General features: G+C 36.7%; 1 long non-coding RNA gene across 1 annotated transcript; it reads left to right on the plus strand.

The window, feature by feature from the left end:
* Positions 1-552: 552 nt before the first annotated feature.
* LOC127182095 (uncharacterized) lies at positions 553-13,110 on the plus strand. Its single transcript, XR_007829845.1, has 5 exons — positions 553-696; positions 843-920; positions 1,610-1,672; positions 5,576-5,645; positions 12,966-13,110. It is a non-coding gene; the product is annotated as an uncharacterized LOC127182095 (long non-coding RNA).
* The last annotated feature ends 9,161 nt before the right edge of the window (positions 13,111-22,271 follow it).

A 22,271-nucleotide genomic window follows, 5' to 3' on the forward strand; every position in this document is an offset into this window, starting at 1 on the left:
TGATATTATATATACATTTTTTAATATCGAAACATAATTTTTTTCTTAAATATATACGTGCATGTGTGTGTTTATATATACATAATGAATATACACAGCACACACACTTTATGTAAACCAAATTTTTAAATTTGGATGCGATTAATCACGATTAATCGTTTGACAGCACAATTATATGTATATTTATTTATATAGATAGATAGAATAAAAAAAATATGTATTTATTTATTTATAAGTTACATTCAAGATCCACTTGGCTTACTAATTCAAGGGGGCAGATGGGACAGCTTGGTGTGTGCATTTTTTCATACATGTAAAAGTCTTCGAGTGATTGATTAGATGAGTGAGTAATGTGTGTGTGTGAGTGTGTGTTTAACAGTTAACGCAGCAGGGAGTGGACAGAAGGGCCAAGTGTGACAGGTGGACAGGCATGATAAGGAGAGAGCGGTGCAGCCCAGCGCTCAGCAGAAGCAGAGCCCAGGAGAATATCCAGCCAAAAGCAGCTAATAGCTGATACTCATCAGAGATAGAGCCGCTGAAGATTTCCTGTCTCTGTGGAATAGTCTGTTCATTCAGCTCCAGCCCAAATCCTCCTCCCTAAAAATGTACTGTATTTCGTACAGTCGTGAAAAGATGTTGTTAATCAAGTTTAATACAAAAGGACAGTTAATGCCGGGATCGAAGGAATGTGCCATGGTTAGTGTAATTTACAGCTTAAGCTTTGACCCAGTGTGAATTTTACATACGCAGTATGAACAAATCACAAATATAATCTTTCATTTCATGTTTGTTTCTTGTGTGTAGATCAGATGGAGAGTTAATCAAGGCTTTATGCTTTTCAGATTTGACAGATTTCACACCAGTGTCTCCTAGTTTCAGAAGTGATCTCAGCAATGTTGTAACAGAAAGAGCAAGACATGGTTAGTATACAGTAGTTTTTGTGCATTTGTTTTTCACATATATAAACTTTATGCTATTTGCTGCTCCCCATCTCTTTAATTTCTCAAATCTTTGTCTTAGACAAGAATAACATTAAATGAGAGATGAAACTGATCCTCTCTGCTTTTCAGATTTTATAGATTTCTCCTACACTCTTAAAAATAAAGGTGCTTTAAAAGGTTCTTCACAGTGATTCCATAGAAGAAACATTTTTGGTTCCACAAAGAACCATTCAGTCAAAGGTTCTTTAATGAACCATCTCTTTCTGACCTTTTTATAATCTGAAGAACCTTCTTTCACCACAAAGAACCTTTTGTGAAACAGAAAGGTTCTTCAGATGTTAAAGGTTCTTAATGGAACCATTTAGACAAAAAATGTTCTTCTATGGCGTCTGTGTAGAGTTTAAAAAAAGATCTTAAACTGTGGTCATATTTGATAAAAGAAAAGTGTACGATCAGAAGTAATTTCAGTATTAACTCAGACATTACTCATTCAATTCAGAACAATTAATCTGTGCTATGCCATTTACCATCATTTTTTATAGTTCTATAATTTTACTGCATATCAACAATTGACTCATTTGTTTCTATTTTTAATTCTTAAGGGACTAGAGCAACCCACTAAATGTGTGTTTACACTGCTGAGCCCACACTTATCATTTTTGTTCCAGGCCTTGTGAATCCGAGCGGCAGCCCTATACTTGAGACCAATTCGTGTAACTAAGACATTTCAGGTATGGAAAGACGATTTTGATTGATATGTATTTACTTCGGCATCAAACGGATTGAATGAAGGATCAGATCGCAGCTTGTTTGTGTCGAGCCGAATGATGTTTACGGTACAGTATCGTTCGAGCTTAGTGATTTATCACAAACGTGGCAAACAGTGAGTCAGTCAGCAGTGTGGGTGGCAATGTGTCACCAACACACAGCGCCATCTGCTAGGAGTTTGTTCAACAAAGATCGATTGTGCTTCGAGACGCTCCCTCTCTCTGTCGGTTTCTCTCCTGTGTTCGTTCTCTCACCTCCTCTCCTCTCCTTTCCTCTACTCCGCACAGAGGAGGACGTGCGATGCCAAAATAAGAACGAGATGTTGGACGGCGCCGAAGAGGAAAAATGATCGGTTTGTCCTCTCGTTGGGAGCGGTCCAAATCTGTGGCTTCATCTGAAAAGTTTGTTTTCGCAGTTGGTCATTGCTTATAAAGCCCTTAAAACTGTACAAACCCACATATAACGTCAGGTCAGTCGAGGCGAGTCGACATGCGACTTTCAAGAAGAGTTGTTAAACGTACTGAAATGCATCACGGTGCCCCACAAAAGGGTCAAGTACAAATGGTCAGATCTCAGGAGACTAAGCTTCGCTCTAAATGCTTCCTGCAGAAATCAAGATCTACGATACGTGTCGGCCATTATGTGAGACGTACGAGGTAAAATTGCTAATGTAAAATTGGTAATGTGATTAGAACGGTCCCTGGCAGGCGAGACCGGGGCAGCGGTAAACAAGCCAGCGCTCCTTATGTGTAAGTGAAGATGGTGGAGGAGACACAGACTCGACATGAATAACTTCAACCCGGCCTGTTTGCCCCGGAGCTAGAGGTCAGGACCCGTTTGGAAACAGCGTGTTATGGCGTTTGGACATACTTGTGCGGGTGCCGGACCAGTCTTCTGCGTTTTATGCCCTTTAGCTTCTTACATGCCAGTTAAAGTCACCGAGGACAGCAGCCGACATCTCTTTTAGTGCCAAGACAGGCGATCCGTTTGTTGACAGAGCCGTCCATACATACGCCAGATTGGGATCTGTGGCCTTGGTAAAGCCAAGGGTCTTACCCCCATCAGACTCGCAGCGGTGACCCTCGTTTTGGTGTTTACGCCCAGGCAGGTGTGCCCATGATTGTGGGGTGCGTGAACTGGCATCCGTCAGGGCATCCGTTCCCTTAGCGTGAATGTAAAAGAGCCTACAGCCTGTGGGTGAGGCCCTTGTCTGTTCACCTGCCAAAGGAGGGCAGAGAGGGGGCTATAAGCACAGAAGGCCTCCTTTGCCCTAGTGTTCCTAGTGGCCCCCAGGGTCAAGGTCCCTCGTTTAGCTTTCTAAAAGGACTATGGGTGTGTTTTCATACTCGTTTTATATTATTTGTACAGCCCATTGTCAAATTCAGCATTTGATTGCACTGATACCAGTGTTTGAAGTGGGTTGATATTAGTCAGGAATAATTCTTGTGTACCGGCAGCTCTCATCAATTGTCAGTCTCTTTTCTGTCCCTACTTCAGGAAAGAAACAGCTCTGAGTCAGAATTTAAAAAGTGTTTTGCTGGACTGACTCTTTTGTTTTGTTTTGCTTTTGCAGATTCTAACATTTTCATGTTTGACTTTAATTATTTCCAAGCCAATAAGCATCTTATCTAGAAAGCTATGTTAAAAAGCAAATATTTTCTGAATTTAGCCCTAAATTTGAGTAAAAAAGTGAAAAATGTCTAGATATAGGTTGCATTAGGATATCACAGCACTAATAGGATTATGAATAGGATTAAATATCTGACATTTTTGTCATCAAAATGTGCGTTATTACAATATTTTGCTCATTTTGAGGCACAATTTTTTGAATTAGGTACTGTCCTCTATGGACAATATTATTCGTTTGTATGTATGTAAATACTAGCATGTCACAGTTCAAATTACTCACGGTTCAGTTTGTATCATGGTTTTAGAGTCACGGTTTTGGTATGTGCTATGTTTAGGGAAAAATAATTATACTGTCAAATAAAATTAAAGAAATAAGAACAAATAATCTAACTGCAAGCAACGGCACAGATTGAGCAAAGATACAAATAAAACTAAAGCTGCAAGCAGCAATTACTGGGGTTCAAGCACTTAAGGCATTTAAGCATTTATGGAAAAAGACATTACATATTATTTAGCAAGACTGTACTCACCTAAATCAATGATTAAAAAGCGTTTTTGGCACATCTAGGTCATTTACCATAGAAACACTGTACAGTGTTTTTAAGTCCTTTTTAACTGTTATAGCGCCAGCTGTTGTCCGATTGCCTTAAAACTTTGCATGCTTGTGCTCACCGGGTTTCGTGAAATTTTGAGTTTTCCTTTAGGCATTATAGAATTTTTGGGTAAATTTGGACTGGCCCCTTTTCTAAACGAACCCGTTATAGCCTCCCAAAGGGTAAATTATTATTATTATTATTATTATTATTATTATTATTATTATTATTATTGATCTAGAGAGTCCAGTATTTTTTTTTCCAGATTGAGCAAAAAAATTTTGGACTAGTTCACAAAAATAGGTTTTTGACATCAATTATTTAACAAACGTTTTAATTTACAACATTGGTTTTAGTGGCAAAGTTGTCTGAAATGAGGAGGCCTATTGTATGATATGTATATCGCACATATTTGTGAAAAAAACGTGCAATGTACAATCGTTTACACCCTTGAAGGATGTGATGTCGGCCCCCCTGATTAATTTGAAATTTCTCTCAGACCTTTGGGGTCGTGTGTCAAACAGGCCCACAGTGTTTCGTGTTTCACCCTCAATTAACCTTGTCTAACAGGTGCTCAAAATTGGTCGGGCAATGGCGGCCATGTTTTTTGAGATACACAAATATCCTTATAGACACTTGTGGCACTTTGGACCATGACCGTGCACACCATTTTTTCTTTTTGTGACCTCAGATTGAGCTCTTACCTAAGTGTTACTTAAACTCTTACCAAGTTTGATGGAGATATCTCATTCCGTTCAGGAGTTATAAGCATTTTACTAAAAGTGGCCCTGCTCCTTTTGAGCGTTTTGGCGTCCCTTTGGGATGGAGAGTCGAAGGTTTAACTTTTTTTTTATTTTTTTGATATTCACTCTCCAGAGGATCTGGAGTCAAAAAATCTAAATACCCAAAAATTTCGCCAGGCTCGCAATCGAATCTGAGCCGTGTGCTTTATCCGCCACGAGCCAAGGATTCCAATAAGACACTTGAGCCTTCGACTGACGGTTTAGGAGTTATGGTTTCGTACTTTTGTTCGCCGTAGCGCCCCCGTCAGGCCAATTGGGGTGAGCCTTGGTCGCATTGTAGGTGCAAGTTTCAAGTCTCTAAAACTTATTGCATATTTGACTGTGTAAATTAAAGATAGATCCATATTAAAGTTACAAAAGCTATTCACTCAAGAGCAGTGAGTGATTTTCTTTGTTTTTTATTGTTTGATTAACATTAAGTATCCTAGCAAACATAGTCGGTTGAACGTACAGTATCAGTCTAATGGATCCACGCATTGTCTAAAAGTGACAGCACTTGCTCAACAAGATGGGTATTGACATCATTTTTGTGTGAATTTTTCCAGTGAAGAACAAGACTTAAAAGAGAACTCAAGGTTTTTATTTGTTTTAGATCAAATAAAGGCAGCCTTTGAAAGCATAAAATACTTATTTTAAAAAAACACCAAGCCTAAACTTTTGAACTGTAGTTCGCATATGCAAACAAGGAGCAGCAACACCTCATTTTTTCACTTCAAGTGCTGTTTGATACCCCACCCTCACTGCTGACAATGATGGGAATTTGATTTGCAAACTTACAAAAGAAAGTGTAATAGCCTGAATATTGTAGTCATTAGAACTGTTTTTCTGGTTATTTCCTCAGGGACGACAAGGAAAATTCAGAGGGAACGAGAATAATAAATGCAAATTATGAATCCGTTTACCAAACAGCGGTAAGAGCATCTTTCCTTCTTTTTTTTCTAACACCCAAAACCTCACCACTTCCTGCCTGTCCTTTGGGAAACGGCCACACTTCTCCAGTCCGCCTATGAACAAACATCTGCCGCGAAACACGGAAGCGTTCCCCTGACGATTTGTTTCCAACAGATCCCCTCATCCCATGTGCTGTTTAATCACGTGTTAAAACTGGCGACAATAGAGCAAGTCCCGGCAATCTGAAAATCAGACAAAAAGTCCGAGAACAAATTTACAGATTTTTAATGAAGTTTGTTTTTTTGTTTTTTTTAAGTTTCCCCCTCCCCTCTCCATCCTGATGTGCTCTCAGCAGCGCCGCGGTTCCTCCTCCGTTAATTCGGTTCCTAAACACCTGCTTTTGCACCTTTGATAATTATGGCTGGAACGTTTGTTAATCCGCTCTAATAGTGCTCAAGCTGAGTCCGTTTGCAGCTAATAATTACGGCAGTCGGCATGGGGTTTGGCTCGTCTCTGGTGTAGCCTGTGTGATACAATACCGATCACAGCTCTAGCGAGCTAACATCTCGACTGGGATAACTCAACATCACGTCCCTGCCTCTTCCTACAGCTGTCTCTTAAAACTCGGCGCTCGCTAAATGCAATATTCATCCCTCTTCTGGGACATTTATTTTGGAGATATTAGTGCAAACTTGACCTTAAAAAGAGATGAATTAATAGGATGGAAATATATCAGGAAAAATAAACGAATTCTTGAAGCCCTGAAGGAAGAGCAAACAAATCATTGGCACAGATCTCACCTTTGGGAGTTGTCATACTTTGCGTTTTTTCTTCTTCTCCTTCTTCCACTCTCTCTCTCTTCTTCCACCCTGCGAAAAAGTTAGCTAGCGCTTGCATATCATCATTAGTGTGGCTGCTGCTCCTTCAGAGATCAAATGCTGTTTTCTCAGCACTAGCAGAAAGTCTGTTGGTTTTAAACTCCAGAGGGTTTGCCCCGAGGCATTAAAAACATAGGCATGTCAATCTGTGCATGTCGAAAGCACTCTCACAGGCTGCTAGATAAAAAACGGCGATCATTTAAATGGTAAATAGTCTAAATGTTTGGCGTTTGAAGAGTGGAGGACTGCCAAAATAGATGCTGCTATGGTTCATGGGGAAGCAACGAGGGGCAAAGAGGCTTCTGCCTACCATTTCATACGCTATGGCTAATCGTGCGTGTATCGGAGCGTCTGATCGTTAGCGTCGAATTGAAAGGAAAGTTCTAAGACCGGGCTTCCAGTCTCAGATCTTTCTGTATTGACACGTTGCAGCGAGAAAATGCAGGCAGCAAAACACAGTAAAGAGGAGATCCTCCAGTGATTCGCCACTGACTGCAAACGCTTTAATATCTGAAAAAAATCCTGAGGTTCAATCAGCGAGTGTAGAATATACTGTAAGAGCAACAAAGAGTCAGAGGAAAAAAGGATGTGTGAAATCAGATCTTAAAGAGTACACTGAAATGTTGAGTATCACCTTACTGACAGAATCTTCAGTGTGAACCCTTAAATGTATGTGCACCTTGATCCAGCTGCATAGTGATGCTCTCATTTACTGATAAAAGTGAATACACTTTGTCAGAAAGACAGATTTGTCTTTAAATTTAAAATAAAATAATATTTTTATGGTGCTCCTTTTTTATGTTTCACCCATAGCACTGGCATTCTAAAACAGCACTCCTTTTGTGTTCAGTAGAAAATAAAACACAAGATACAAAGTAAATCATAGTAATGCATAATTAATGACATAATTTTCATTTTAATATTTTAAAGTTTAGCCTTGGGTAAAGGCAAGAGAGCCAATTCATAGTACAAAAATAAAACAGCGCCAATATTACAAAACATAGCATTAAAAAGTGTATAAATCACTCATTTTTTTTAAAGAAATATTGTCCAACAGCATCACCAGCAGGTAGAGTTACAGCGGGACTCTGCGTCTCTCTCGCCTCCCCTGAGCCCATGGAGTTTTAACAAACCCCCTAAAGCGTGTTGTGAGATTGGTGGGGGGTAATAGAGAATGATTGGTGATATGATTGGATATGACTGGTTATGTTTGGCTGTGATTCGTTCATGCGATAAACCCTGCCTCTTTCTTTGTGAATCAGTCTGAATGAACAATATAATGGAGTTAATGGGTAGACTAATTTAAAAAAGTGATGTGAATAATGGCATTATAAATAAATGGCTTTATTAACGGCATTACTTTTTCAGTAACGAGTAATCAAACGAATTACTGTTTCTCCCATTACAACGCTGTTACGTTACTGACAATAAAATGCGGCGTTACTGTAATTGAGCTGACTGAGGGGGGCCGATGATGAACTTGTGGAATGTTCACGTTTGTTAATGGAGGTTACCTACGTGGCCGTGATTACATTAGAGATAATGACGAGAAAAACTGGAGCTTGCATTGGTATACATATTACTTTATCAGAGAAAATTTGTTTTTGATGTGACTTGCTTCATTTAAAAGTGACATTTCAAGCTTCTATACATATATTTCTCATGTCTGTAAAGTAGGTATTCGCTGAGATTTTGAGGTTTTTTATTTACGTGTCTGTGAAGAGAGGTGACGGAAACCAAGACAGCGCACCGCACAGGCAGAGAGCCCACCCTGTTTATTGTCTTTATTTTACAAAAGTACACTGTTTTGTTGTCATTATGACTATACACCCTTTGCAGTTTACGATACCTTATTCTTATCTGTAGGATGAAATCTGAAGCGGTTTCATCTGAGTAGGCTCTCTCTCAACCATAGGACCTGCAAAGCAGCACATCGCGTTGCATTCTTCTTCTGAGGTAAATTCTGGCTTATTCCTCTCAGCACATCTTCTTCCAGAAACGAAAAGTAGCCGAGAAGATTTTGATGAATGTTCACGTTTGTTTACTGAGGTTACCTACATGTCCGCCCGTCTCACGTGGATGTTTAACTTTTGAAAAGAGGAGCCGCTCGTGGTCGTGATTAAACTGAAGATAGTGACGGGAAAAAACTGGAGCTTGCGTTGGTATACAGATTACTTTATCAGAGAATATTTGTTTTTGATGTGATTTACTTCATTTAAATGTAGACATTTCAAGCTTTCTATACATATATTTCTCATGTCTGTAAAGAAGGTATTCGCTGAGATTCAGGTTGTTGTTTTTTTTTTACGTGTCTGTGACGAGAGGTGACGGAGACTAAGACGGCAGAAAGCGCACCCTGTTTATTGTCTTTATTTTACAAAAGTACCTTGTTTTGTTGTTATTATGACACAATTAAAAGTAGACCCTTTGCCATTTCAAATGATACCTTGTTCTTATCTGTGGGATCTTTTCCATGTCCGCGGGTTGAAGCGATCCCAATATCATGGTATTTAGCCCCTGAAGGTGTCTCTCGCATTGTACCACAGCAACATTAAAATAGTGTAGATTAGTACAATGTACAATGCTTTATTCACTTAACATATTTAATATTAGGGGCATCAAAGTTATTTTACATATTTGACTTTTTTTTTTTTTAAGTAACACAATGGTTACTTTTCATGTAATTAGTTACTTTTATGATGATTTAACGTTCTAACTCTATTTCTGAGAAGTAACTATAACTAACTACCTTTTTGAAGTTACGTGCCCAACACTGCAACTTACACACATATATAACCACTTATGTCAAAAAAAAAAAAGACTTAAAATGGCATGAAACATGATCTGTGGTTGTTTTTAGTAAGTAATCAGCTTGGTGAAATTTAAAGTAAATATTAGCCTGTGACCACTATTTACCAAGCTCAGATGACTGATGATCTGTAAAATAGTTAAAAGTTAACTATTAAAAAGAATAGCTAAATGCAAGTTCATAATTCAGTTCTTTAGAAAATAACTGATAAATTGGTCAAAGAAAAAAACATTAGTAATTTGAATACATTTCACTAAATACAAAATTCTGAAAAACTCTCTCTCTTTTACTTTTAAAAAATATTAGATTTTTCTTTGGCCATGTCTTATCTCACTTAAAGCGTCAAGCACCCAAAAACTGTATGTCACCCCTAGATACAGTAGAACCACACTTTACAAGAACACCTACAAAAAAACAAAAACAAGAAAAGTCTAGAAGAAACAAAAGAAAAAGCATCCTACACCAGTTTTTGTTAGTTTAGTCAATGAAATTGACAAAGAGTCAATGCAGTTAATAAGAAGTGTCCTTTTACATCTTTTTAAAAATACATAAGAAACAGTGTGACCGCTAAAGAGGCAACGGGGACAAAAAGATATGACGGAGACGGCGCAGGGTAAAAGTCTGAGACGCAGCACCGTGGCTGTGGTAGGACTCCGGCCTGCTGTCCTCCCCGTGTCCTCTCCCAGCACCCCAGAGTCACGCATCACTCATCGTGTCACAGTGAACTCCAGATGCTCTCACCCAGGAGAACCATCCCACCCCTCTCATCCCTCTTCATTCCCTCCAACAATTTAGTAATGAAATATTGATTTTTAGTTAGATTCATATTGATGCTATTAGCTTTGCATTGATAAATCACAGCTCTGTGCCCGTCGGTGGCAGAGCAAGTGTTTGCGGTGCAGTGCCGGGGGAGATTACAATCAAGCCATTGATGTGTTAATTTGATGGATATCTTTGATTTCTGTGTCGTTTTTTCCCCTCCTTTTTTTCAACGCTGTCCTCTATTTCCACGAACCGAGTTTCATAACAATGCTTTAGCACAAATCACACACAGCTGGATTTATGAGACTCGCTGTCCATTGGAGCGCCTGCAGCCTTCTACACACTCTCTTGCCCCGTCTCTTAGTGTGTGTTTGTGAGAAGGTGATATCATACTCTTCGCCTCAAATCACCCACGCAGCATTTGAGTGTCAGCCTGCACACATCCCAATTAAAGCCCTGAGAGAAAGAGAGGTGAAGCTAAAACTCAAAGCCTTTTTAGTCTCCACCCACAGAATGTTTCTATAAACACAGCTGAGCAATAGATGATCATCAGCATTTCATGTAACATGATTAAATACGCAATATTTTAATTAAAGCCAGTCTCAACAGATGTATTTCTTCTAAAACAAATAAGTGAGGTGACTGAATGTGCACAGGAAGACACTTTGTAGAAAACAAAAAAGCACCTGTTAAATGATAATCTGTAACACAAGGAATAGAATTTTCTTAAAAACATTTTTATTAACAATGGGTTATTGTAAAACTGATAGTTTTGTTAATTTTGACTGGACTAATTGTATTAAACCACTATAAAATGCATGAAAACATAATTGCGACCACAAATTACACTATTAAAAAAAAACGTTATTAACCTACCACAAGATGAATTTCAGTCACAGATACCAAAAAATTAATTGCTTGAATCTTAAAAACAAAACAACAACAAAACACATGCTAGTTAGACTTTGGCATATTAAATATTGTCCCAACTAGCCAACCACACTTGTCTAAACATACTGGTCTTATTGAATAATGCTGCTGATTTGTACTATTGTTGTTGATTTTGATATTGTATATGTGAAATGTGCACAAAAAATCCTCAAGTATCTTTACTTCCGAACTGAAATCTGTAGGTGTCAAGTGTTTTTTTTTTTTTTTTTTTTTTTTTTTTTTGGCATTTAGTGAACAAACAAATCCAAACTGGGAAAACAAAGTATTTGTGTTCTGCCAATTTAGCAGTTATTTTTGAGAGAACTAAATTTTGAATCATGTCCTTGTTAATCCATCAGGTTGCTACAAAAACTACATGGTTTGGCTATATTACTATATTACTTGCTGGAAGAAATGTTTATTATTGTTTATGGTTTTTACCATAGTTAAGGAAGGTTTTAGGCAATTACCTGTAGACCTGCATGATTAATCGTTAAAAGATTGCGTTCTTGATTCAAACACCCACCCGATCTTATTTCTAAATGACAACGATTCGTCTGTAATTATTAAACCGTTGATAAAGTCATACCGTAACATTCAAATCTGTGTTCGCACTGAGGCAGAGAGAGCAGTTACCGTTACAGTTATGTTTAGGTATGAGTTTCACAACCAATTTTCAACCATTTATAGTTTGGATATAAGCACTGATGTCTGTGGTAAGGATTCAAATACAGTAGTTTGTCTTTTAAAAGTAATTTTCGCTTCAAACTGGCGCTTCAAATAATGTTTGATGATTATGTTGACTTCATTTTCGCCACTAGTGACAAGTGATTAAAAAATGTATTTGTCATTGAATCACTCATTCAAGAGATTCATTCAAAAATGTTGATTCGCTCAGTAATGAAACAAGTGAAGGACAGTTGCATGCGAAAGTTTGGGAACCCCTTGCGGAATCTGTGAAAATGTGAATAATGTAATATAAGATATAAGAGAGATCATACAAAATGCATGTTATTTTTTATTTAGTACTGTCCTGAGTAAGATATTTTACATAAAAGATGTTTACATAGTCAACAAGATGAAAAAAAAAAAAATAGCAAATAACCCCCTTCAAAAGTTTGGGAACCAATTGTTCTTAATACTGTGTGTGGTTACCTGGATGATCTATGAACGCTTTTTTGTTTTGTTATGGTTGTTCATTGTTCTTGTTTGTTCTGAACAGTTAAACTGAGCACTGTTCTTCAGAAAAATCCTGTAGATTTTTCAGTTTTCCAGCATCTTTTGCATGTTTGAACCCTTTCAAGCAGTGACTGTATGATTTTGAGATCAATCTTTTCACACCAAGGACAACTGAGGGACTCAAACACAACTATTAAAAAAGGCTCAAACATTCACTGATGCTCCAGTAGGAAACACAATGCATTAAGAGCTGGGGGTGTGAAAACTTTTGAACAGGATGAAGATGTCAAATTCAAAAAGAAGTTTTCACCCCCTGTCTCTTAATGCATCATGTTTCTTTCAGGATCTTCAGTGAGTGTTTGAACCTTTTCCAGTGATATGTACTTATTTGTACATATTTCACGTCTCACGAAAACGTTCCCACAGGTATGTACGTTTCGCCATGAGATCAGGGTAAAATTATTGTAATATGGCCTTGCTGTTTATTGCTTTAATAAGAAGAAATAAATAACAATGCGTGAAACCAGTATCAGGTCCGGTTAGCCTCCAGTTCTCACCAAATACAATATTAAACATTTCCAGTAGCCAATGGAAATAAATTACATTTCCTTCCTCTTTACCACAAAGACATTTAGCTTGAACTGAGTTTAATTGGAAGTTATGATGTCTAGGTTCAACGAACATTCTCTCTCATAAGTGTATGTGAAATGTATAGAGGGTAAATAAATGCAGGCTGTAAAATGTAATGCTCGCCTGTTTGTCTTCCCCTTTGACCCATACAGGCAAGAGGAAGTTCACAGTCTCCAAGGCACCAGATTACACCATTGATCCGGACCCAAAATGGCTCCACGTCTGGCATTTTCAGAGGCCGTTTCTAAGTCAATGTCATCCTATCGGCCTCAAACTAAGAGAGACAAATACGACTGGAATAAGGTATCTGCCTCATTATGAGGCACCACAGATCAGAGCTTAAACAGTTTAGACTGATTCACTGACCAACAAAATAGCGCCAGGGCTTCAGTTCGATAAAACGCAGCCTGTATCCTCACAAAGTGCCGCTTACATTTGAAGTAAAGTTGTACACTCATAGATTACAATGGTAAACCTTTTTTTGTTGTACCTTTAGTTTTGTTTTTGATTTATTCATAGCTTGCTTCTAGTGAAAAGTTCAATGCATTGATGTTTTAGGATTCTAACATTAATAGATGTTGTTAGCACCTGCAATGTATTCAAATGCTAACCATAGAAAAGTGCTTTAGCATGGCCATAACTGAAGTCTTCTCTTGCAGGTAAAGATGGAGTGGTTGCCTTGCTGTTGTGCTGGTATCAGACATGGGCTCTTCATCAGATGACTAATGGAGTTGTGCAGCTAACCAGGAGGCCCAAGGCTGTTTGTTAGCTCCTAACAAGGTGAACCAGCTCCTACGGAACAGCACACTAGCGCTGAAGGATTTATTATAGATCTGCGTGTCCGCAGGCCATGAACGGTAGCGCCGGTCTCATTGTCGTGGGTCCACCACACTAGCAGAGGGTTTAGATCATTATTGCCTCATTGTTTTGATACAATTTTGGAGAGCGGATGATAGATGGATGGATAATCGGATGGGTAAAGGAGTTTTGGTAGCCTAGCACATGAGGGTAATGGATGGACTAGAAAACACACTGAAGAGATAAGGAAAAGTGAGTTTCAACATTTTAAGAAGGAAGTTGGAAATTTCCAGTCTTTACATATTTGGGTAGCTGAAGTTGTGTTGTGGCATGTTATACTTCACCTAAAATGATATTAAATAGCATTGCTTATATTGTTATATATTCTTTTGGAAAGACTACATCAGTTAGTTGTACAAAAACAAAAAATTTAAATTAAAATGTGTTTGTAAAAGCTTAAATGGTACATTCTTAAATGCACAAATTAAACTTTAAAAAATATGAAAACAAAAATATTAAACAAAAAAAATTCATTACACAAACATAAATTTTCATATATTTAAAAATGTATAAACTTTTTTCAAAAAAATGTATGTATAATGTCTTTTCAGATGTTGAATTTGTACACTTTAATTTTTCTTTTACTTTGTAAATTAATTTACATTTTTTTTAAATGTTAGTTTACAAATATATATATGCAGATTATGATCAATTAATATTTTAGATATGCATGTGGCATGTTATACTTAACCTAAAAATATATTAAATAGAACTGTTTTTTCTAATTATTATATATTCTTTTAGAAAGGCTAAATATGTTATTTGTAAAAAAAATAAATAAATAAAATAAAATAAATAATAAATAAATAAATAAAGTAATAATAATAATAATAATAATAATACAAATTAAATTTAAATTGTACGTTTTTAAAATATAAAAAATACATTACACACACACAAATTAAATGTTTACACATTTTTAAAAATCACATATTTAAAAATCTAAAAACAATTAAAAAATATATTTGTGTATGTATAATGCCTTTAAGAATTTTATATTTTTAAATGTTTAATTTGTACACTTTTTAATTTTTTTCTTTTACTTTGTAATGTTTTTATTTCGTTTACAAAAATATATGTAGTTTAAATTGATAAATTTGATAAATTAATATTTTAGATATGTATGTGGCATGTTGTACATCACCCAAAATTATATGTAATAGCATTGCTATTTTATAATTATTATGTATCATTTTAGAAAGACTACATATATTATTTGTAATAAATAAATAAATAAAAATTCTTAACATTTTAAAATGTTTAATTTACACATTTAATATATACAAATGAAACCTTTAAAATGAATTAATTAAAAAATAAATTGATACACATACGGGTGTGTGGGTGTAAATTATGTATGTTTGTAAGAGTTTAAATGGTACATTTTTAAATCTACAAATTAAACATTTAAAAATTTATTTTTTCAAAATTGTATACATTTAAATATTTAATATATTTAAATATTTAATATCTATGTCTAAAAATACTTTATATATTTATATTATAAAAAATATATTTGTGTGTATCATTCGTATATTTTTAAAAATATTTTTAAATGTTTACTTTGTACACTTTTGAATTGATTTTCTATAACTTTGTAAATTTACAATTTGAAAAAAATATGCTTATATATATTTGATATATGTAAAAGCTATATATATTTTACATTTAAATATACATTTTAATATTTAAATACTAATCTTTTACCTATTATAATTTTGAAGTTTTTTTAAAAATGCACAAGCGTGTATTAACAAGAGCTGATTAAAAAAAAAAATTATCTAGCACACAAACCAGTGTAAATTTTCCCAGAGAAAGTAGCGTTTTGCCCTTTTGTCCCTCCGTCAATACAATCAGCCGGTGTCATCCAGCGGTCAGTCTCCGTGCAAGGAGGGGCAGGCTGTGAGAGGTAAGGGGGGGCGGCTTTAAGCGACGCTAATCACCGCGCTCGCTGTCAATCGCCTGCCAATATTAGCCGCCCCGTCCCCATCTGTCAGAACGGGGCCTGATGGCTCCCTCGTTAGCGCCGATCACCTGCCCTCAGCCGGAGCGGCTGTGCTAACATCCATCACTCACCCGCGCCCATTTTTTCCGCCGCCGCTGTCTAATGGCCTTCGTTCAATTGTCTCCTTTAGCTCGGGCGCTACAAAGTTAGTAGAGCGCAGGGGTGATGGGTTGGGGGGGAGGGATGTAGAGGGAGGGGTGCGACAGAAGCAGCTCAAACATTTCAGGCACGCTGCGGTGGTGTAATGAGCCATGGCAGCTGGATATACCTGTGCATGCTTTGATAAAGGTGAGCTGACACACCAGGGCCAGATAGGCACTTTGGTGTCGCAGACATATGTCTATCTATCACCGCAGAGCGCTGGAGGGGAGAGAGAGAGAGAGAGGGAAGAGCAGCGTGAGCGGGAAAAAGCCAATAGGGAGGAAATGGTGTGAGAACAGCTGCTAGTATTTTGTAGTCATCAGTACGTACAAGCAGCGGTCTCCAAATTGGACATTCATGGCTAGAAGGCTCCTGATCTCAGTTTCCCCTCTAACAATCCTCTGAAAGCCGAGCGAGATGATAAACTGCGAAGAGCGTCTCCAAGCTATTCCTCTTGTGTGGCCCTCTGCGTCTCTCTCCGTTCCCGTATTCTCCGCCGTTTCTTTTCCTTTTGTCCGAAAAAGGAAAGGAGGGAAGCAAACATTTAGGGGTGCAGTGTACCATGCTGGACTGATGCAATACATTCTCTTTGTGGGACCGTAGCGGTAAAGCCGCTGGACTGTGGCTCTGCTCGCCAGCCGTGAGATGATTAATTCAAACTTAACACCAGAGAAGACACTAATATTCATCACCTCTGCTGCATTCCTCTCCAACGCCAGCCTACAGCTCTCCTAATTCATCAGCACAGACTACACCCTAGCAAAGCTGCAAAACAACACTGTATGCTGATAGAAAACAATGCAGGAGAACTCAGAGCTGCCGTGGTTGGGTCTCTCAAATCGCCGGATGTTTTCAGTTTTGCTAGGTCCGACCAGCGTTATTTAGATATATTGTTCAAGTTGTTCATTTTATATAGCTTTTGTCAGTCACTTTATTGTGTTTTTGAATTTTTTTAATATAAATTTTAAATTATAATTTTTTTTAAAAATGTCTGTATTAGTTTTTTTTTTTTTCAGTTAATTATTTCAGTTGATTTATTTTCAAGCAACACATTTTTTATGCTTTTTAGTTTTAGTTAATTAATAATAACTCTGGGCCTGGTGCGATTATGAAAATTTGCAGAGCATTTCATTTTTGCACAAAAAAAGTCTGACTTATGTGAGCTTAATATACTTATAATAATCATTTTAATTATTTTTTTATTTATATAGGACCTTTCCAACACCGAACGTTTCTTAACAAAGGAAGGTTTAAGGAAAGCAGGTAAAAACGTGATGTTATTTAGATGTATTAAAAATATTAATAAAATATATGATTTCCCAGAGACTTTGTAAACAAATATTGCATAGTAAAAAAAACAACAACTCATATTTAAACAATATTAAAACAAAAAAGTACATTTTTTTTTAAAAAAAAATTAATTAAACAAAAAATAAAGAACATTTAATTTAGCATGAAAGTTATTACTGATTTTTTTTGTAATGCAGCCTACCTGAATATAATTTTTTAAAAATAATATCTGATTGACATTTAGTAATTTACCAATTATTAAGTTATGTGTAGTTAAATTTATTTATAATTATTAAATTGTGTAGATGTAATACATTTAAAGTAATAATGATAACGATAACAATAACGATATTTATGCATAATCAATATTATGAATAAGTAATTTCTGTCTGTCCTAATTAAATCACTTTTATTCAACATTAAAAAAAAAAAAATATATATATATATATATATATATATATGTGACCCTGGACCAGAACACCAGTCATAAGGGTCAGTTTTTTTAAATTGAGATTTATACATCAGCTGAAAGCTGAATTAATAAGCTTTCCATTGATGTATGGTTTGCAATAATAGACCAATATTTGACCGAGATACAATGATTTGAGGGTGCAAAAAAATCTAAATATTGAGAAAATCACCTTTAAAGTTGTCAAATGAAGCTCTTAGCAATGCATATCACTAATCAAAAATTAAGTTTTGATATATTTACAGTATGAATTTTACAAAATCTTATGGAACATGATCTTTACTTAATACCCTAATGATTTTTGCCATAAAACAAAAATCAATCATTCTGACCCATACAATGTTTTTTTGGCTATTGCTACAAATAAACCCCAGCGACTTAAGACTGGTTTTGTGGTCCAGGGTATATATATATATATATAATTTTTATTTGTATTTTTTTTTTTTTACATTTTTAAATCTTTTGCTCTGTCGTGTATGTTGATTTTACCATTGTAGTATTGAATTATATTTGGAAATATGTAAATGGAAAAATAATTAAAAAATGAATATATAACGTATATAAAATTGGCATTTAATTTTATGTTTGTTTAAAATTCCTATATTTTTGATGCCAATATGTGATTCGAATTAAAGTGCGCAAAGATAGCTCCAATGTAAATAATCCCAACAGCCCAAACGTTTCCACATTTTTCACGAGCAATTTCATATTGTAGTCCGACCCCTTTTCTTTATTTCCATACATGCTGTTATTCTGAAACGAGTGTCCCTGTGCTTTTTGTTCTTTTGAAAACAAATCCCATTAGTCTATGCGACATCATACAGTATTGTGTATCCCTTTTGTTTCATGCCATTCAGATGCCGAGCTCAAATGAGATATAGATCATCTGAATTGCGATTGTTGAATGGAAGAATTGTTAGCATGTAAATTCATCTCTTAAATTAGCACCTTTCATTGTGTAATCAAGTTCTGCTGTATGCTGAAAAATAAGACTTTAAGGTTCTGAATCCTGCGTTGCTATAGAAATCTTCTTTTTTTTTCTTTTTCTTTTTTTGCCGTACAATCCCTCTCCTCATCAGAGGGAGAAAATACCTCACTTTGTTCTGTTGTGCTTTGCATTGTTGTTAGCCTTCCATTCAAACAAAGGAGACATTTTATGGTGCAAACGATCTATTCAGTGTTGCCTCCTCTCATAACTCCTCTCAGAAACAGCCTTTTATGCTGGAGAAACACCCTCATATGTTAAACAGACAAAAAACCAAATCCCTTCTTCCAAGAGGGAAAAAGAAACGTGCGTTTTGCCGAGAGCTATTTTTCTCGTTTTGTCACAGGGGAGCGAGAGTTTACACGTGCCTCAACATGGCGGCCTTGACCGCGTATGAAGTAGAACAAAAGTGCTGACTTCATCTCCACTTTCCTTTTCTCTCAGTAGCCAGACAATCTCATCAGCACTGCTTCTCTTCAGCATCTGTTTCGGTTATGATGGCCACCTGTCCTGTTGTCCCTCGAGACGAGGAGATAGGACAGACAATTCACACATGTAGAATGCCAAAATATGGTGTTGGTGTTCACACCAAAATCTTTTGCTTTTTCTGTTCTCAAGACATGTATATTCACCTATGGTCTGCAGGCAGGGTGTTTTATTGTTTGCAATATGCCTCGTTCGCTTTTCACCTTTCGGTTTTAAGTGTTTATGTATTATACGGTGCATATCTTGACTGAACGAGTCTCTTTTCTTTCTCTCGCAGCCTGAAGAGAGTGAGTCACATCTTTAGAATAATTTCAGCGTTTGTGTTATTTCTTTAAAAATACAGTGCTTCGTCGGCACAATAGCCTTGTGTAGAGCCATTGCGCTCCGGCGTCCTGAGTTCGAATCCCGGCTCGTGGACCTTTCCCGATCCCACCCCTTTGTCTCTCTCCCACTTCGTTTCCTGTCATTGCTATACTGTCCTGTCAAAATAAAATGCGGAAATGCCAAAAAAATAAAATACAGTGCTTCGGGTTCCAGTCAGTACATATAAAGGGATTCAAAAGACTGAAACCACATTGAAAAATCCAACAGATCAATTCTAATTTAAAGTGTAAGAGTGTAATTTTTTTATACTGCTAGTAGCCTCGTTTTCATTACAGATGTGCACAAAACTTAGCAATATTTTATAAATGTCGCTATAAAAAACTATTGTGAAATTGCATCCTTTTTTCCATTAGCCAATGTTATGCGACTAAAACGTATTTTTTTCCATGGCAACTGATGTTGGTAGGTTTATTGTATATTATACATTATATTTTTAATCGAAGAAGACGTAGACTCAAGCATTGACTAGAGTGGCCAAGATCAGCTCCAGTCACCGTGTCGGAGCCATAGTGCAGGGTACATAAGGGGTTATCCAAGCATTAATGGCAAGAAAAGTCCCTTATACTTGAGAGCGTCCATGTATGAGGTTTTTCTTGAAAGTTATAGTACATTAAAGAATGATCATGTGACTTTTTTGTACACCAATTGTTTTTTTCAGTGGAGAAGCCACAAGGCTATCGGTGCAGACCAAACAATTTTTTTTTTTTTATTATGTTAGGACAGTATAGAGCAAACAGGAAATGAAGTGGGAGAGAGTGAGGGGCAGGATTGGGAAAGGTTGCAAGCCGGGATTCGAACTTGGGACACCCATAGCGCGGCACTATATATATATATATATATATATATACACTATAGCGTGTCCATGTATGAGGTTTATCTTGAAGGTTATAGTACGTTAAAGAATGTTCATGTGACTTTTTCGTACACCAGATGACCTGTAAAAAGCTGAAGAAACGGTTTCCATCCTTTTTCGAATTACCTAAAAAACCTTCTTGTGCAACCGTAATAACATTTTTTAGATATATGGGAGCAAAACTGACGTGTTTCCATTGGGTGTATTTTTAATTCGCAATTTCATGTGTAATGGAAAAGCAGCTGGTGTCACCAAATGAAAAAGAAAAATTACATTTTCAGACAGGTTTTCTAAACACTTCTCCTGTCTTTCATTGGGTTTACAAACAGATGGTCCTGCCCAAAATTCACACCATTGGTTGCACCAGTGTTGCTGTGCTTGACTGGGAGTGATGTGCAAACAAACAGTAATTTTTTTTGTCTTAATTAAGACAGGACAGTGTAGACCAGACAGGAAGCAAAGTGGGAGCGAGAGTGGGGGCCGGGGATCAGGAAAGGTCCACGAGCCGGGATTCGAACTTGGGACGCATAACACAATGATGCTATATGTCTGCGCACTGCCCACAAGGCTATTAGCGTGGACCAAACAAACAATATTTGTTTTTTAGTCTTTTTTATGATAGGACAGTGTAGACCAGACAGGTAGTGAAATGGGAGAAAGAGAGGGGGGTAGGATCAGGAAAGGTCCACGAGCCGGAATTCGAACTCGGGACACCCATAGCTCAATGATGCTATATATTGGCGCGCTGCCCATAAGGCTATAAGCGCAGACCAAGCAAACAGTATTTTTTTTTTTCCCTCTCTTTATTAGGATAGGACAGTATAGACCAGACAGGAAGTGAAATGGGAGAGAGAGTAAGAGAGGTTGGGAAAGGTTGTGTGTCGGATTCGAACTCAGGACGCCTGTAGTGCAGCAACATTATACGTCAGCATGCTGCCCACAAGGCTATCGGTGCAGACCAAACAAACACTATTTTTTTTTTTTGTCTTCATTATTATAGCACAGTATAGAGCAGACAAGAAGCAAAGTGGGAGGGGGGCGGGATGCGGAAAGGTCCACAAGCCGGGATTTGAATTCGGGACACCCAAAGCTCAGCGACACTATATATGTTGGCGTTCTGCCCACAAGGCTATTGGCATGGGCCAAACAATCAGTAATTTTGATAGTTTCAGAGAGCCGCAGTGATTATTTTATTATTGTTTTTTTTTTTCAGTGGAGAAGCCACAAGGCTATTGGTGCAGACCAAAGAATTATATTTTAATTTTAATGTTATATTGTTTTTTTTTTTTTAAATAAAAATAATATACAAAAATTTAAAAAGTTCTAAACAGAAGTATTTTTATTACAATTTTTGGACCCCATTTGAGTCTGAATGTGTCTTTTTTTAAAAGCACATCTTGAGTGTGGTTAAACACACCTGTAAAATGTCTAAATCTAAGTGTTCCCCTGACACAGAGTGCAAATCAATTCCTGTCTGTCAAATTTCTCTCCTCAACGGTTTTTTTTTGGTAATTTGTTTTAATGTTGGCAGTCTTGACAGGCTCAAGAAGGTGAAAAAGGCAAACAATGTGGGGCCAGCTGAAATATTTCAAAACGATTCTCACACATTCTCTAAGTACGTCTGAGATATTTCTTTTTGTTTTAGACCTACTGACATTTTCCAGCTCTGGTAATTAAAAAATCATCAGATAATGACCCAACAGTACAATGCTCTTCTTATTTATTCAGAACAAACACATTTATTATTAAATACAGAAGGTACTCTCCATGACCTTAGTACAGTTCGCATGCTAAATATGTCCTAAAAAATTATTGCTTGCGGTATTGAGCATTGCACAACGGCTGACTTTTACCTCTGGAATATTTGATTCTGATTGGTCAATTGCAGTTTTAACTGTTAATTTGATTTTAAACCTATTTCCTACCTGTTAATTTTTGCAATCTCTTCCTTCTCATAAAATTATTCAGCTCAAATCAATACTCATAT

The sequence above is a fragment of the Labeo rohita genome, chromosome 19, assembly GCF_022985175.1.
Source record: "Labeo rohita strain BAU-BD-2019 chromosome 19, IGBB_LRoh.1.0, whole genome shotgun sequence".
NCBI classification, from domain to species: Eukaryota; Metazoa; Chordata; class Actinopteri; order Cypriniformes; family Cyprinidae; genus Labeo; species Labeo rohita.